Source organism: Ascidiella aspersa, chromosome 8, assembly GCF_963924565.1.
Source record: "Ascidiella aspersa chromosome 8, kaAscAspe10.2, whole genome shotgun sequence".
Classification (NCBI taxonomy): Eukaryota; Metazoa; Chordata; class Ascidiacea; order Phlebobranchia; family Ascidiidae; genus Ascidiella; species Ascidiella aspersa.
In genome coordinates, this window is record NC_139454.1 from 12,941,512 (window position 1) to 12,957,558 (window position 16,047).

Here is a 16,047-nt window from a genome sequence, read left to right on the forward strand (position 1 = left end):
ATGACTCCCTTTATTCGCTTGGTAAAACCGAATCTAACCAATGTACTTTTTGCAAAAAGGCCACGGAAACCCTGTACCACTTGTTTTATTTGTGTCCTGTTACGTGTCTATACTGGGAAAACGTGAGTGCGTGGTTAAGTACTAAACTACGAATATCGTGTTGTTTTTCCAGCGAGAAATTACTCTTTGGAGTGCACAAAAATGAACCGAGCAAAACATTTGTGAATTGTGTCCTTTTATGCGCGCGATATGTTATTTATCAATGTAAATATGCCGAAGCTGTCCCGACTATGTTACGCTTTCTTATGATGTTATCTTCTGTGCGAACTTTCGAGCGATATTCGGCTTTAAAAAGAGGAAGTATGACAAAACACAAAAGTAAATGGTCGTTAGCTGCTTGAGAGCTGTACTATTTTCATTTGTTTTTCTTGTTCGCTTTTTCGCTATTTATTTTATTAATAAAAAAAAAAAAAAGTACAGTGAAAAAATAAAGCAACACCTGCAAAGACTGCACCCTGCCTTGGCAAGGGGTATCGAACCTCCCAACGCCGAAAATAAAAATTACGAAAAAATGAAAGGTTGTGCGTGTTTGTGTGGTGGTTGCTGCTCGCGTGATTCAAACGAAAAGGTAAGAAGTCCGGGGGAACATGCTTACCTTAATTCGAGTGAATCTCGAAGAACCTATTGCAACGAGCGAACCTAACTAAATGTTCACAAGAGAATAAGCGCCGATCAACAATTGAAGGAAATTGCACTGCAACGATGCGAATCGCAATTCGTCGCTGGATGTCTTTAAAACTTTTGCTTAAACTGCTAAATAAACAAGGTGAATGTCGATCTATCTTATACAAAATATCTATGAAAAAATCTAAGTTAACGCCAATCGAAAAATCTGTTTATTTGTGTTGTGAAACACGATTTTAAGCGTAGATTATAAATGTTAGAAATGCGCTACTAGTTTAAAGTTTCAATAATAGCGCTAAAACTTGTAAATATTGATTTTATTTTGTTGCACGAAACAATTTTGTTTTAAATTTCCAAATTGGTTTAAACATTTGGTACGTTTTGGGGATTTAATTTACGGAATTCTGATTTAAAGTACGCACAACACGTCTAGTTAGGTAGATTATAAAAACACGAGACGTAAAATTCCTCGTAAAAAGCATAATGATTTATCCACGCGCGACACATATGCTTCAATTTGTGTAAGTCCAAACAAGAATTTAGGGATAAGCCCATTACCAGTGTTGTAAACAAGTCATTTTGAAATGACTTAAGTCCCAGTCAAGTTATTTGCAAAATAACTTAAGTCCAAGTCGTCCCAGTCCAAGTCATCAGTTGCGCAAGTCAAGTCCCAGTCAATTAGTCATAATTAGAGCAAGTCAAGTTCAAGTCACGTTCTTGTCGTAAAAATGAAACGTTGAACTATTGAATTTTTTTTTTAATTGTTTTATGTGCAAACGTTTGGATAAATAGCTCAATATTATTAAAAAAAGGCATACAGAAAGCACTTCGATTCAACCTAAGTAATTTGCCCAAAAGACTTAAGTCAAGTCAAGTCATCTGCCCGAAAGACTTAAGTCAAGTCAAGTCATTTGAAAACAGTGACTTAAGTGCACTTAAGTCAAGTCATTGACTTAAGTCATTACAACACTGCCCATTACCTGCCTTTGTTAAAAGCAATAGTGAAAAAGCAGCAATTTAGAAACGTGTTTTCTTTTCATGTACTGCGTTTGTTTGAAACTAACTTAAACGAAATGTGCTATTTAACAACTACAAAAAAATGAACAAATAACTGCCTTTCTTTTGTTTTGTTTTTCAAAGGTTTCCATTGCATTGAACGGTTGTGGACGACTGAACTTGACAAACAACAGAGCGAGATGTACAGCAGTTCCTGTTGAACTTCGAAACACCAACGGAAGATTTTTTTAACTTGCTGTTACATGTGCCAAATTTAACTCGTAATTTTGTTTTAACATGTTCATGTTGTTACCAATTTTAAGCACAAATATTTTATGGCTGCGATAGATAATATGAAGGGGTCGCCTTATTATTTGTTGTTATTTAATGACGTGGCCCAAACGCAGACCTTAAACATTGTTTGTAAAGTAACACGAAGGTGGTATTTGCATTCCGTTAACACTCCTTTGCTAAGCGATGGCCAGGCGATGTGTGCAAAAGCCAAACGAGACTTAGTGAACACATCTTAACTAAAACAACTGAACGTAACTGAACTAAACGCAGCTGAACAAATGGCTAGCTCTTCCTGTAAGTTGATTTTTTTAAGCTGTGGTTGGCGAACGAGCCATTCTGATGTTATTCAATAAACTCAGATACGTTTAATACCTTGCTGTGGCTAAGCTGTTGGAACATGCAACCTTCGATCAACTTTAACAAAGGAGTCGGTTTCAAATCATAGCAGAAACAAGCATCAGTCTTTGAACTAAATCAGTTTTAGCCCTGCAACCCCACTTTAATAAAATGAAATGAGAATTTACATTGCGACCATAGAGCACTAACACTAGAGAGGCAGTAGAAGTGTTGACGCAAAGCGAAAAAAAGCGTTTGTTTGTTTTAAAACTCGAGTTTACTCGTCGTCATCTATACTACTCATAAAAAGTATAATAAAACTACTTTAAGGGAACGCGACAAAATTAAAAGGTAATCTAGCTCAGTGTTTGTTAACCTTTTCTAGTCAAGGCACACCTGGCGAGCGATGAACATTTCTTGCAAGTTTTTATTACATTGCCGAAAATTAAAATTAAAATGATAAAAAATACATATCCAATATTTTTGAATACGTTTTCCGTTTTTCCGCGACGCACTTGGCAGCTTTCCACGGCGCAACTGCAAAAAATCGCTGATCTAGTTAAAAGACAGCATCAAAACGTAAACAAACCGCACGTAGAAAGATCATTCGCGCAAAGCGCGAAAAAATTTTTGCACTTACGTAGTTAAAATAGTCAAAAAGTATGTGAAATGGTATCGTGTCTAAGTTGTCAAAGAGGCGGCGGGCCGGATGAATTACATCGGCGGGCCGGACCTGACCCGCGGGCCGTAGGTTGCCTGGGCTAAAGTCACAGTGAAAACAATACTTTACAACAGCGCAATATATTTTATTGTTCATTTACTTTAAAGTGACAAAAATGGTAACCCTTATATAGGGTCTTTGTTCTTATATCATGTTCATGTTTAAACGAGGGAAAATAAAACGCAAACATAACTTATAAGGTGGCTAAAAAACATTTTAGAAAGTTTGGTGAAAGGCGCACTGCGGCTTCTCTCAAGCCGGTCATTTATAAGTATAACACATACCAATATTAGGCGTCTTTGCTAATCCCTGGATGCGAAATTGGTGAGCGATAGGAATATGGTTTATTTCATGGTTTAACTGAAAAAGTGTAATGATGACCAAACAATTGCAGTATTCTTACTGTTCGTTTGTCACTTAGATTTCTTTGAGTAAACAGTCAACGGTACGCATTGCAACGATTCAACAGTGCTCGCGGGCCACGAAAAATTATGGCCGCACATGTGGCCCGCGGGCCTGGGTTTGGACCACCCTGAGATAGTTTATCGTCCATTGTATAAACGATTGTTACGTCACAAATTGAGGTATTGGGACCTGAAGCGTTATAATTATTAAATTAACGCACATTATTCGAGTTACTACAGCTGCGCTGAGCCGAGCTGGGCGTAAAAATCGCTCCAAACGTAACGTTTTCTGATACTACTGGGCTTGAGTGTAGCAAAGCTTGAAACGCTCGCCACAATATAATTTAAATGTAAATTAGGCTTTGCTAAGCTCAGTGCAGCTGTAGTGTAAACGGGCCTTTAGGGTGCTGATTAGCGTTTGGGTTCGGGTTGGTCAAGTATTATTAAACTTAATCTTCTTATCCAAATTTGTTAAGTCAAATTAGTGCATTGTCAGAGACCTCAAAGTCTAAAAGTCGGACTTTTTGATCCTTAGAATGCACTAATTGTTGTAGACCTTTTTGCTCAGAAATGCACTAATTTCTGACGGATGGGGTGTCTGCTTAATGTTTTGTAATTTTGAAACAAGGTGGGGCGCGAGTTTTGTTAAAATTGTAAAGAGGGGCCTGTCTCATAAAGTTGAAGAACCACTGCGCACTACAGCATATGATCAAAATCGTCTGAATAAGGCCTAAATTCATCGGAATAAAGCTTAAATTTATCAGAATAATACCCAAATTCATCGGAATAAGGCCTAAATTCATCGGAATAAGTCCTAAATTCATCGAAAAAAGGCTAAATTCATCGGAATAAGTCCTAAATTCATCGAAAAAAGGCTAAATTCATCGGAATAAGTCCTAAATTCATCGAAAGCAGGCTTCATGGCCAAAATAACGCCCAAACCTGTTAGAAAAGAAAAGTTAGAAAAATGAGTTATAGTGTTGAAATTATTAGGGGAGTTAGCGATTTACTTAGGGATGGGGTTAGGTAAAGTGGTGTTTAGGCCTAATTCTGACATTTTAGGTCTTATTCTGACGGATTTAGGACTTATTCCGATTTAGTCGGTACTCATACCATTAGGTATTAGTCCTATTTTGGCCTTATTTCGAATCTGACGTTGGTGTTGTTCTTATCTCGGTCTTATGGCTGGAGTCCCACCACACAGTATGTTAGGTAGAGATATTCGCGCCCGTTTATGCGACATTATGCGAACGCCATGCGAACTAGCCGCCATAGCAGTTAGGCAACACAAACACTTTATAATGGTCAACTAAAATTTGTTTAAACGCCTTTCCGACGCCATACACCACCGTTTGACTTTTCCGGTTCAGGTTCGGTTCGGGTTCAAAGATTTTTTCGGAATCCGGTTCAGTTCCGGTTTCGGTTCGGAGCAATTCAAAAGTTCCGGTTCAGCTCCGGTTCGACTATATTTTTTTTTAAAACCGTTTATAAAGTTCCGGTTTGGATACAATAATAGTTCAGTTAAACCTAAAAATGTGGGTCATTAAATATAGAGAATAATTATTGAATTGTAACTCGTAATAAATCCAAGTTTCGTAACGCATTTAAAACAAGCAGCTCATTATTAAAGTATTTACAAAAATTGAAAGCAACGTTTTGCTCAAAAAATGCTTTTTTTTTCTTAAAATTTCGAGCATGGCGTAACTTGACTCTGTAAACTACGAGTTGTGGCGTCATGCTCGAGTAAACCGCTTTTTTGACAGGTTCAGGCTCGGTTAGGGTTTAGGTTGTTTTGTAGAGCGCACGATTAATTACCAACTAAGAGCTTTTGTGTTTACGGTGCAATTTATGCTGTATCGGCTTATGCCACAGATTTATTGTCTACTCGCACCAAAGTGTAAATTGCTTATACTGGCTTGCATTTTCTCTGTGCGATCAACACAGGGATTTGTGTACTTAAGCCCGCTATCTGCTTGTAAACCATCTCTTTCAGTTAACGTCTTGTGCTGTTGACAGCGCTATTGTTTGCCGCTCTATAGTTTGAACTGGGTGTTCGTTTATCAACTATTACAATTATAATAACCTGTACGTCTTGTGGTTGGCGAACGAGTATACGCACGCAACTTAAAATTGGTCCGGAGCTCAACAAACAAACTCGTGTCCCACACTTTCAATGTATGCGATTCATTTCCGGTTCGGCTCCTTAAATTTACAAAAAGCGGTTCAGGTTCGGTTACGATTCGGGAAAAAATGGCCCTGTAGAGGTCCCACCGTCTGTATTTGTTATTTACTGTGTTCGTTGTGCGTGTGCTAAATGCCTGTTTAAGTCGTTCTGGTATATTTCCTTTCCCTGCATCCTGCTCGTTAACTGGCCAGTTTTAATCCTCAACGCATTCGCTTTGAATGCAACGTTAGTCGTGTCCTTTCTACTGCAAAACAGTCAACGATGCGCTCCTTACTGATGGCAACACGTGTTTTTACTGCGCTGTAAGCTCTTTTATTGAAAGCGAAATATGCTAAATTATGTGAATGTACAATAAATCTATAAGCGACCTGAAAGTATGCACTTTGAAATGCTATGACAGTTTGTTTAGTTTCGATTTAGTGGAGTTCAGATAGCACGGTGGTCATGTCTCACCTGTTGAAATATACATTGGAGACCCCGACGTGATATGAACACTCAATTAAACCCTTCTGATTTAAATTTTATGCATACTGTCAGGTTGCATAGAAAGTATAAATTATTTTGGTTTGCTAGCGCAGTTTGCTCGTTTGTAAGTATTTTTAAGCTACGCCGATCAGTTATGATTTGTTGAAACGTTGTCACCAAGATTATGCCAGCGTTCTTGCTTGTTAAATTGATATTTGATTAGACGTAATGCAGAGAAAAATCGTTTGACGATTTAAATTGTTAGTTACGCAAGACTGTTATAGTTATTGTTGCAAAATTATGGCCCTTTTTGGTAAAGTTTTCAAGGTGAAAATATTACCATCGAGGTTAAATACCTCTTGTGATATCTAATCTCAAAACCAACAAACGGATAGATTCTATCCCAACCAGCACTTACAGAAGTCGTTACTTCAAAAGTGTCAAACCCACTGCGGCTATTGTCTCTGGTCACGTGTTATGGTGATTGATGATTTATATCTCACCCAAAATAACCCGACCACTTTATCTAAAATCCCTGCGTCACTTAACCGTTATGTTTCATTATAGAAGTAAAACAGAGCAGAAGGCCAAACCTTGTTGCCAATTCTCAACATAACGCGAGATTTATCTCATTTGTGACTGCAAGCGAGCATACTCTGGGTATTATAAACCCATGATTTGTAAGGCCTTTGATGCCTCATTTACTTTTCAGACGGTGTGAGATAACCGTCATGTAGCCATAGTTGCCATTTTTTTCTCACAGTAATCGTCTAGATTTACCAAAAAAAATAATCTAAAAACATCTAGATTTTTATGGAGAAATCTAAAAAATAATCTAAAAATGATTTTTGAAAAATATTCAATACTTTTGGACAAAAAATCAACATTAAAAGCTTAATGCCGTATAAAGTTGCATAAAGGGACTTGCTTGATGCTTTAGATTTAAGACTTCTGCTTTATAAAACATTTTACTGAACATGACGAGTTACTGAAATTTCGATTTTATATCTCATCATTTTTTTTTGAATTTGCAAAAAAAAAAAACTTTTGAAATTACTGAAATATTTATCGTCAATAGCGAATCTGTCACTAATTTAGATTATACAATATTTTTTTTATAATAATCTAAAAAAACATCTAACATCTAGATTGCATTATCCTACATCTAGATTCAAACCAAAACATCTAAATCTAGATTAAAATAATCTAGAATGGCAACTATGCATGTAGCCCACATGAAGTTACTAGCATGCAGAGAGTAACTTTCTAGAACAACCTTTTGCGCCAAGGTTATTATGTCTGCTTTAGGGAACCCATCTAATGTGGACTAGGCGGTGTAATTTGTTTTCGCGTTTCTGAGATTAGCACATTTACCCCCTTTCAATTGGAAGTTAGAGCAAAAGACTCTAAGCAACTAACTTCAGTTTTGCGATTTGAAATTCGAACTGCGTTTTAAGACGATAATTTTCTGCATTATAGGCTATTCAAAAGTGTTTTGCATTGTTGTTTATTGTGCCTTTTAAGTACCATTTCAGACGTTTACATCGTGTCGTACAACCAGCTACCCCTGGAGTTGTTCGTTGGCCGCCAAGACAAGGAATTCATGAAACCTCTTCGCTGTATTGAACACCACGATCCCCAACACGTGCTGTTTCCATATTACACAAATGTCCGACGTTCTGCGTTTACTGGTCGATTCGTAATCGGATCCTGGGAAGATTTTAAAGAAGAAGCGCGGCCCAACGAACTGCTCGAAAATTTTCGTGTTCCAAGGGGGAGGAAATGATGTAGAGGTCCCACCGTCTGTATTTGTTATTTACTGTGTTCGTTGTGCGTGTGCTAAATGCCTGTTTAAGTCGTTCTGGTATATTTCCTTTCCCTGCATCCTGCTCGTTAACTGGCCAGTTTTAATCCTCAACGCATTCGCTTTGAATGCAACGTTAGTCGTGTCCTTTCTACTGCAAAACAGTCAACGATGCGCTCCTTACTGATGGCAACACGTGTTTTTACTGCGCTGTAAGCTCTTTTATTGAAAGCGAAATATGCTAAATTATGTGAATGTACAATAAATCTATAAGCGACCTGACAGTATGCACTTTGAATTGCTATGACAGTTTGTTTAGTTTCGATTTAGTGGAGTTCAGATAGCACGGTGGTCATGTCTCACCTGTTGAAATATACAGCCCAAAACCGGTTTATAAAGTTCCGGTTCGACTCCCTGCATAGAACTTCGTGATGAAATCCCAGTACAAAATACAACAAATTTTGATGCCTAAGCTTGTTTACATTCACGACCGATGTAAGTGTTATGCATGCGGAACGGTATGCAAATGAGATAGTGAGCCTTCTATGTAATTAGTAATCTATGATTCGACCGTATATGTGGAATCATAGTTGCCATTCTAGATTATTTTAATCTAGATTTAGATGTTTTGGTTTGAATCTAGATGTAGGATAATGCAATCAAGATGTTAGATGTTTTTTTTAGATAATTATAAAAAAATATGGCGCTGGTCTAGAATCCTACCACTTTTTTTTTTTTTTTTTTTTTTGGCGCCAGAAGGTACAGCAGCAAAATTTAGTTTTTTAAATGTAAATTCCAAAGGTAACAATAAAGCTGGTTAGGCTTGGCCATATTTTTTGCACAGAAACTCTGGTCGAGTCTTGGGGTAGCATTATTCTATTCTTAAAACGTAACTATAAGTGCTTAGTGCATTAGCCTTTCTTTACAGAGTCGATTCTTTGGGGGTAATTTTGATGAAATATCTACGGCCGCCTAGCATACGAAATTGTATTGACGTGCGCAAGTCTAGAATCCTACCACAATATTTCGGCTTTTTGCCTGAATTTAGAATTGTGCAGTTGCCCTTGTGCTGGGTCTACCCTAATGATAAACACACCGTCAGAAAGAGCCAACCCTCTTCTGTACAGCGAGAGCAAAAATAAACCCCTGTATGCATGGTGCGACGCCTAGCGGAACTCTTAGCGTACCCTATATTATAAAATACTTGCCACTAGGTGGCAGCACAGAAACTCCGATCGAGTCTTGAGGTAGCCTTATTCTATTCTTAAAACGTAACTATAAGTGCTTAGTGCATTAGCCTTTCTTTACAGAGTCGAGTCTTTGGGGGTAATTTTGATGAAATATCTACGGCCGCCTAGCATACGAAATTGCATTGACGTGCGCAAGTCTAGAATCCTACCACAATATTTCGGCTTTTTGCCCAAACAACAAAACGCACTTTCTTTAAAACTACCAATTTTCTGGACTACAAACCGCGCGTGTGGTTTCAGCAGACCGTAGCACACTTCGATCTGAAACGAATAACTGCTGATGACACAAAATATTACTACGTCGTGTCCGCGTTTTTGGTTTCAGGCACACTTTGTTGGAAATTTATTTTAGCGAATGGCTCCCGCCCCCTCTTTGGCGTTGATTTTCTCAGAGCTCACTCACGTTGGGGGAACTGCGGCGCCGATGCCTTAAATGCTATGTCGTTCACTAGCATCGCCCTGCATACAGCGTCACAAGCGCCTCAAGGATTGTACACAGAAGTTGAAAAGTCGCTACAATGACATAATCATGGAGTTTCCTCAGAATTCTTGTAGGCTACAAGCTTTTTGCAAACCTTGACGAAACATGGTGTGGACTTCATATTCTTACCGCAGTTCATTCGATTCACGCAAGAGCACGAAGACTGCCACCAGAAAAATTGCAACTTGCAAAAGCTGAATTCAGCAAAATGTTGGAAATGGATTTTATTCGGCGTTCCGCAAGCTGTTGGTTATTAATCACCCTTGCCCTTGTGGCGATTATCGTCGACTTAATGCAGTCACAGAACCAGGTCGCTACGCAGTTCCTCATATACAAGATTTTTCTGCGCTCCTGTCTGGCGCAAATGTATTTTCAAAACTTGATCTAGTACGCTGGTATCTCCAGGTTGAAGTGGCACAGTGGCACAATCACCAGGTTGAAGTGGCACAGTGGCACAGAAAGATATTCCCAAGACCGCAAACATAAGCCCATTTGGCTAATTTGAATTCATACGAATGCCTTTCGGGATCAAGAACGCAGCGCAAGCATTTCAGCGTCTTATGGATACGGTTTGCCAAGACCTGACATTTGTCTTCGTCTACATTGATGATATACTTGTGGCCAGCTCATCTGTCCAAGAGCACAGGCAGAATTTGCGGCAACTGTTTCGCCGTTTAGTTCAACATGGGTTAGGTATTAACGCAAACAATGGCATATTCGATGTCGCAGAAAGTGACTTTTGAAGGCATCATATCAACAAGAATGGAGCAGCACCACTTCCTCAAAAGGTATAAATGATCAGATAATGTCCTGAACCATCTACCATCAAACGGATGGAGTGGATGCTTCGGATAAAGCTATTGGCGGCGTTTTGGAACAGTAAATTGATGGTGTTTGGAAACCGTTAGCATTTTCAGTCGTTATTTGCGGCCACCAGAAACGAGGTACAGCATGTTCGACAGGGAACTATATTTGCCCTTAACCAGGCGATCCAAAATTTTCGGTACTTTTTAGAAGGGCGTAGGTTTACCGCATTTACCGGCCACAAACCTTTAACCTTCGCGTTTGCAAAAGCATCTTATCCATGGTTTGCGCGGCAACAACTACATATTTCTGAAATAGCTGAGTTTACTACGGATGTACAGCATATTTGTAAAAACAACTGTGCGGCCGATTCACTTTCTCGCTTGTCATCCATAAATCTTCGTCAAAATGATGTACTTAACATCGATTTCGCATCTTTAGGTGCGGCACAACAATGTGCGGAAGTTAAAGCTTACACAACAGCTATCTACGGACTATATATCGAACAGATTCCGCTTGGCTCGTCAAGAGTTGTTTTTTTATGTGATACGTCCACCGGATATCATCGTCTCATTATACTACAACCTTGTCAGAGCAAACTTTTGACGTCAAACATGGCTTATCACTCGTCTATTCGGACCACTAGAAAAATCATATCCTCAAAATATGTTCGGCACGGCCTCCACAAACAAGTCGGTTGGTGGGCTAAGCAATGCAGCTCCGCTGGTAAGGTACGCAGATCCAGGTAAGCCTTTCGATCATGTGAACATATATATTGTTGGTTCCCTGCCTTCATGTCAAGTTTACAGCTTTCTATTAACAATGGTGGATAGATTTAAACGTTCGCCGGAAGTTGTTCTGATGCCAGACGCAACGACCGTTACTTGTACACGTGTATTATTAGCAACTGGGTAAGCCGCTTCGGTGTCCCCGCGGACATTACATCAGATCGTAGCGCCACCAGTTCACTTCACAACTATAGTCAAGTATAATTAACACGCTCGGTGTGAAAATTCATCGCACCACTTCTGATCATCCCTAGTCAAATGGACTCGTCGAGAGATTCCAACGCCATCTAAAGTCTGCGTTGATGGCTCGCCTAAACGGACTCAACTGGGTTGATCAACTTCCATGGGTGCTACTGGGCATACGGACCGCTCCAAAGGAGGACCTACACACGTCGTCGACAGAACTGGTATATGGTACCCCACCCGCAGTTCTGGGAGATTTACCAGGTGTACCATCTGCACCAAGCTCCACGCCTTGCAGCTATTCAGAGGCAGTAGGTCACTTGAAGCCAACACCCGTGGCATGACATACGGTGCGCTATAATTGAACTTGCTTTACCAAAGCGTTGATAAACGTGACCAGTTGCTAGAAAGTGGTCAAATGGTTAACGAAAGCATAAGAGAATACGTTTGCGAAACGATGGCGAACAAGCGTACCCAGACGGCGGCGACAAGCCTACAGTAAAAAATGAGGTTATGTATGGTTCTACTGCGCGGCGTGAGCGACAGAACACTCGCCACTGCAATTAGTAAGAACGTGTCAAAAAAGCGCTACTTTACTAAAGCCGTAAAGATGGCTACGCCCAGAATTGCGTGCCAGCCCTCACAGAATGTAGGCCAAATTAGCAATAATGCTACGACGGAGAGTGTTTCTGCAGACCCCGTCTTATATCCATTCAACCCGGCGCCTCCCCTCCATATGGATTCCGTACCTCTCCCTTATTGGATGAAACGGTTGTCCGGAGGTGGTAGCTCTCCCATATTCACTCTAACAAATAAACGGTAGCTTAAAGCATTGACATGGGTATAACTTTATTCTGAGTTTCTTGCCTGAAAAAAAAAATAAAATAAAAAAAAAACAGCTTTCAAACATAAAAAGGCAGATGGTCTTTGCGCACGTCAATGCAATTTCTAGGCGGCCGTAGCTATTTCATTAAAATTACCCCCAAAGAATCGACTCTGTAAAGAATGGCTAATGCACTAAGCACTCATAGTTACGTTTTAGGAATAGAATAAGGCTACCCCAAGGCTCGACCAGAGTTTCTGTGCTGCCACCTAGTGACAGGTATTTTATAATATAGGGTACGCTAAGAGTTCCGCTAGGCGTCGCACCATGCATACAGGGGTTTATTTTTGCTCTCGCTGTACAGAAGAGGGTTGGCTCTTTCTGACGGTGTGTTTATCATTAGGGTAGACCCAGCACAAGGGCAACTACACAATTCTAAATTCAGGCAAAAAGCCGAAATATTGTGGTAGGATTCTAGACTTGCGCACGTCAATGCAATTTCGTATGCTAGGCGGCCGTAGATATTTCATCAAAATTACCCCCAAAGAATCGACTCTGTAAAGAAAGGCTAATGCACTAAGCACTTATAGTTACGTTTTAAGAATAGAATAAGGCTACCCCAAGACTCGACCAGAGTTTCTGTGCTGCCACCTAGTGGCAAGTATTTTATAATATAGGGTACGCTAAGAGTTCCGCTAGGCGTCGCACCATACATATAGGGGTTTGTTTTTGCTCTCGCTGTACAGAAGAGGGTTGGCTCTTTCTGACGGTGTGTTTATCATTAGGGTAGACCCAGCACAAGGGCAACTACACAAATCTAAATTCGGGCAAAAAGCCGAAATATTGTGGTAGGATTCTAGACTTGCGCACGTCAATGCAATTTCGTATGCTAGGCGGCCGTAGATATTTCATCAAAATTACCCCCAAAGAATCGACTCTGTAAAGAAAGGCTAATGCACTAAGCACTTATAGTTACGTTTCAAGAATAGAATAAGGCTACCTCAAGACTCGACCAGAGTTTCTGTGCTGCCACCTAGTGACAGGTATTTTATAATATAGGGTACGCTAAGAGTTCCGCTAGGCGTCGCACCATGCATACAGGGATTTAGTTTTGCTCTCGCTGTATAGAAGAGGGTTGGCTCTTTCTGACGGTGTGTTTATCATTAGGGTAGACCCAGCACAAGGGCAACTACACAATTCTAAATTCAGGCAAAAAGCCGAAATATTGTGGTAGGATTCTAGACTTGCGCACGTCAATGCAATTTCGTATGCTAGGCGGCCGTAGATATTTCATCAAAATTACCCCCAAAGAATCGACTCTGTAAAGAAAGGCTAATGCACTAAGCACTTATAGTTACGTTTTAAGAATAGAATAAGGCTACCCCAAGACTCGACCAGAGTTTCTGTGCTGCCATCTAGTGGCAAGAGATTTATAATATAGGGTACGCTAAGAGTTCCGCTAGGCGTCGCACCATGCATATAGGGGTTTATTTTTGCTCTCGATGTGCAGAAGAGTTGGCTCTTTCTCACGGTGTGTTTATCATTAGGGTAGACCCAGCACAAGGGCAACTACACAATTCTAAATTTTCGGCCTAATAATGCAAACATATATGACCGTGAACCTCCAATAAAATACGCCAGGTGTCGCCACTTGCAAGATAATACTCCCCTGTACAAATTTTATTGGGAAAATGCTTTCACCTTTGGGAAAAATATGGCCAGCCTAACCAGCTTTATTGTTACCTTTGGAATTTACATTTAAAAAACTAAATTTTGCTACTGTACCTTCTGGCGCTAAAAAAAAAAAAAAAAAAAAAGTGGTAGGATTCTAGACCAGCGCCGAATTTTTTTGTGATGACTAAGAAAGTTGTCAAATCGTGATGTCATAACATAATTAATCTTAAAAAAACGTTTTGTTGTCTAACGAACTCATGAGAAAATATGGAACTAAAATGCAATCAAAAATGCGTTAATAATCTTTAAATTTGGCAAAACTTTTAATTCAATCGAAATGGGCTTAGGCACATAAAAGAATCGCATATTTTTATAAACAGGCATTTATGTTCTTCTTAAACAAAAAATGGGATTTTATTAGTAATGCCACGCAACATGCTGTGAAATACATTTAGCACCTGTTGATATTGAATTTACTTGAAAGGTACTAAAACACAATAAAGACAGGAAGAAGTTTGTGCAAAGAACGAAAAGATTGTATTTACATAGCAATTTGGAAAAAAAATATTATATACAAAACAAAATAATAATGTATGGCTGCCAGCTACTGTCTGTGGTTTATGATTTATTCTTTTTGGTTTTTACTTATTTTTTTTGGTGTTTTTTGTGTGTCTGGTCATTTAATCCTTTATGTATTTTCTTTTCATTTGCTCAATAACAGTTTAAGTATCATCAATTCTTATTTTTTCTTTATGTGACATCACCATTCAGATTGTTACACATCTCCTACACGGATTTCTTTATGTATCATTCAATGAAATTAAGTTTTTTTAGCGCACATGAGAAATCTATTCACTGAGAATGTAGCGAAAGAGCTTAGCTCACTGATTCAACTGTGCTCCCTAAAGTCGTAAAAAATTCTAATCTGCAGTTAACATACCAACCATTAAAGTATGACAGCATGGACACGGCCGCTAACACATGCTTATTAAAATATGTGTTAATGGCCACGTAATTATTCATTGAAGGCCGTTTTTTTGGTATACCGGTATTTCTTGCAATATATATCCAATATTTTTAAATATGTTTGCAACGGTAAAGAAGCGCTGACCTCGTTCGAAAGACAGCATCAAAACGTAAACAAACCGGATGTTTATAAAGATCATTCGCACGAAAATTTTTTGCAATCACGGAGTTAAAATAGTCAAAAAGTATTTAAAATGGACTCGTGTCTAGTTTGTCAAAGAGGCGGCGGGCCGGATGCGGCCTGCGGGCTGTAGGTTTCTGACCCCTGCTTTAATTAATGATATTTATAATACAAATTGTCACAGTCACAGTGCAACATGCCACATTGCCACATAGTATGAATATTACCTTTGGGTTAGATAGATTTGTTTAAAACAAAGACACTTACACCTAGCACAACCAGGTTAAAGTTTGGTGAAGCGAGGAAATGTTTTGCGATTGCGTAATTAAAACAACCAAAAATGTACTTTAGGCCTTATGTGGAGAAGCATAGCCTGGTACATCCTCAATATGCCAATACGAATGTTATACCTGTACATTTAACAGGAATTGGGAATACAACTTTATATACAGGAATTCAACTCAATATAGGAGTGCTAAAGCAAATAAAACTGCAAAGTTGCAAACACATAACAATTCTATGATCAATATTGTGTACTTTTTCAAATAATAAACAATCAATATGCCTAACACTTTTTCTTAGTAAACAACGTGCTTCACACTAACGTAACTTTTTTCAATATGGCACAACAAAATTAATTTTTGTTATTACATATTCTGCATTTCAAAAATAGGATGCAAATTATTTTGCAAAAATGGATCTTTGAAAAAAAAAAATTTTTGCACCAATTTCTTCGTTTTTTTGGCTGAATCTTCGGCCAACATAGTCGTCAGCATTCTGCCATACTGCAAGCACCCAATTATTTTGAGTTACTTTCAAACAAATGCAGTATATGAAAACATGGTTATAAATTGCTGCTTTTTCACAATTGCTTTTAACAAAGGTAGTTCATTTGGGCTTATCCCTAACTAAATTTGTGTTTGGACTTGCTCGAATTGAAGCATATGTTCTGTTTGTGGATAAATCATTATGCTTTTAACCAGGTATGTTACGTCTCGTCTATTTCTC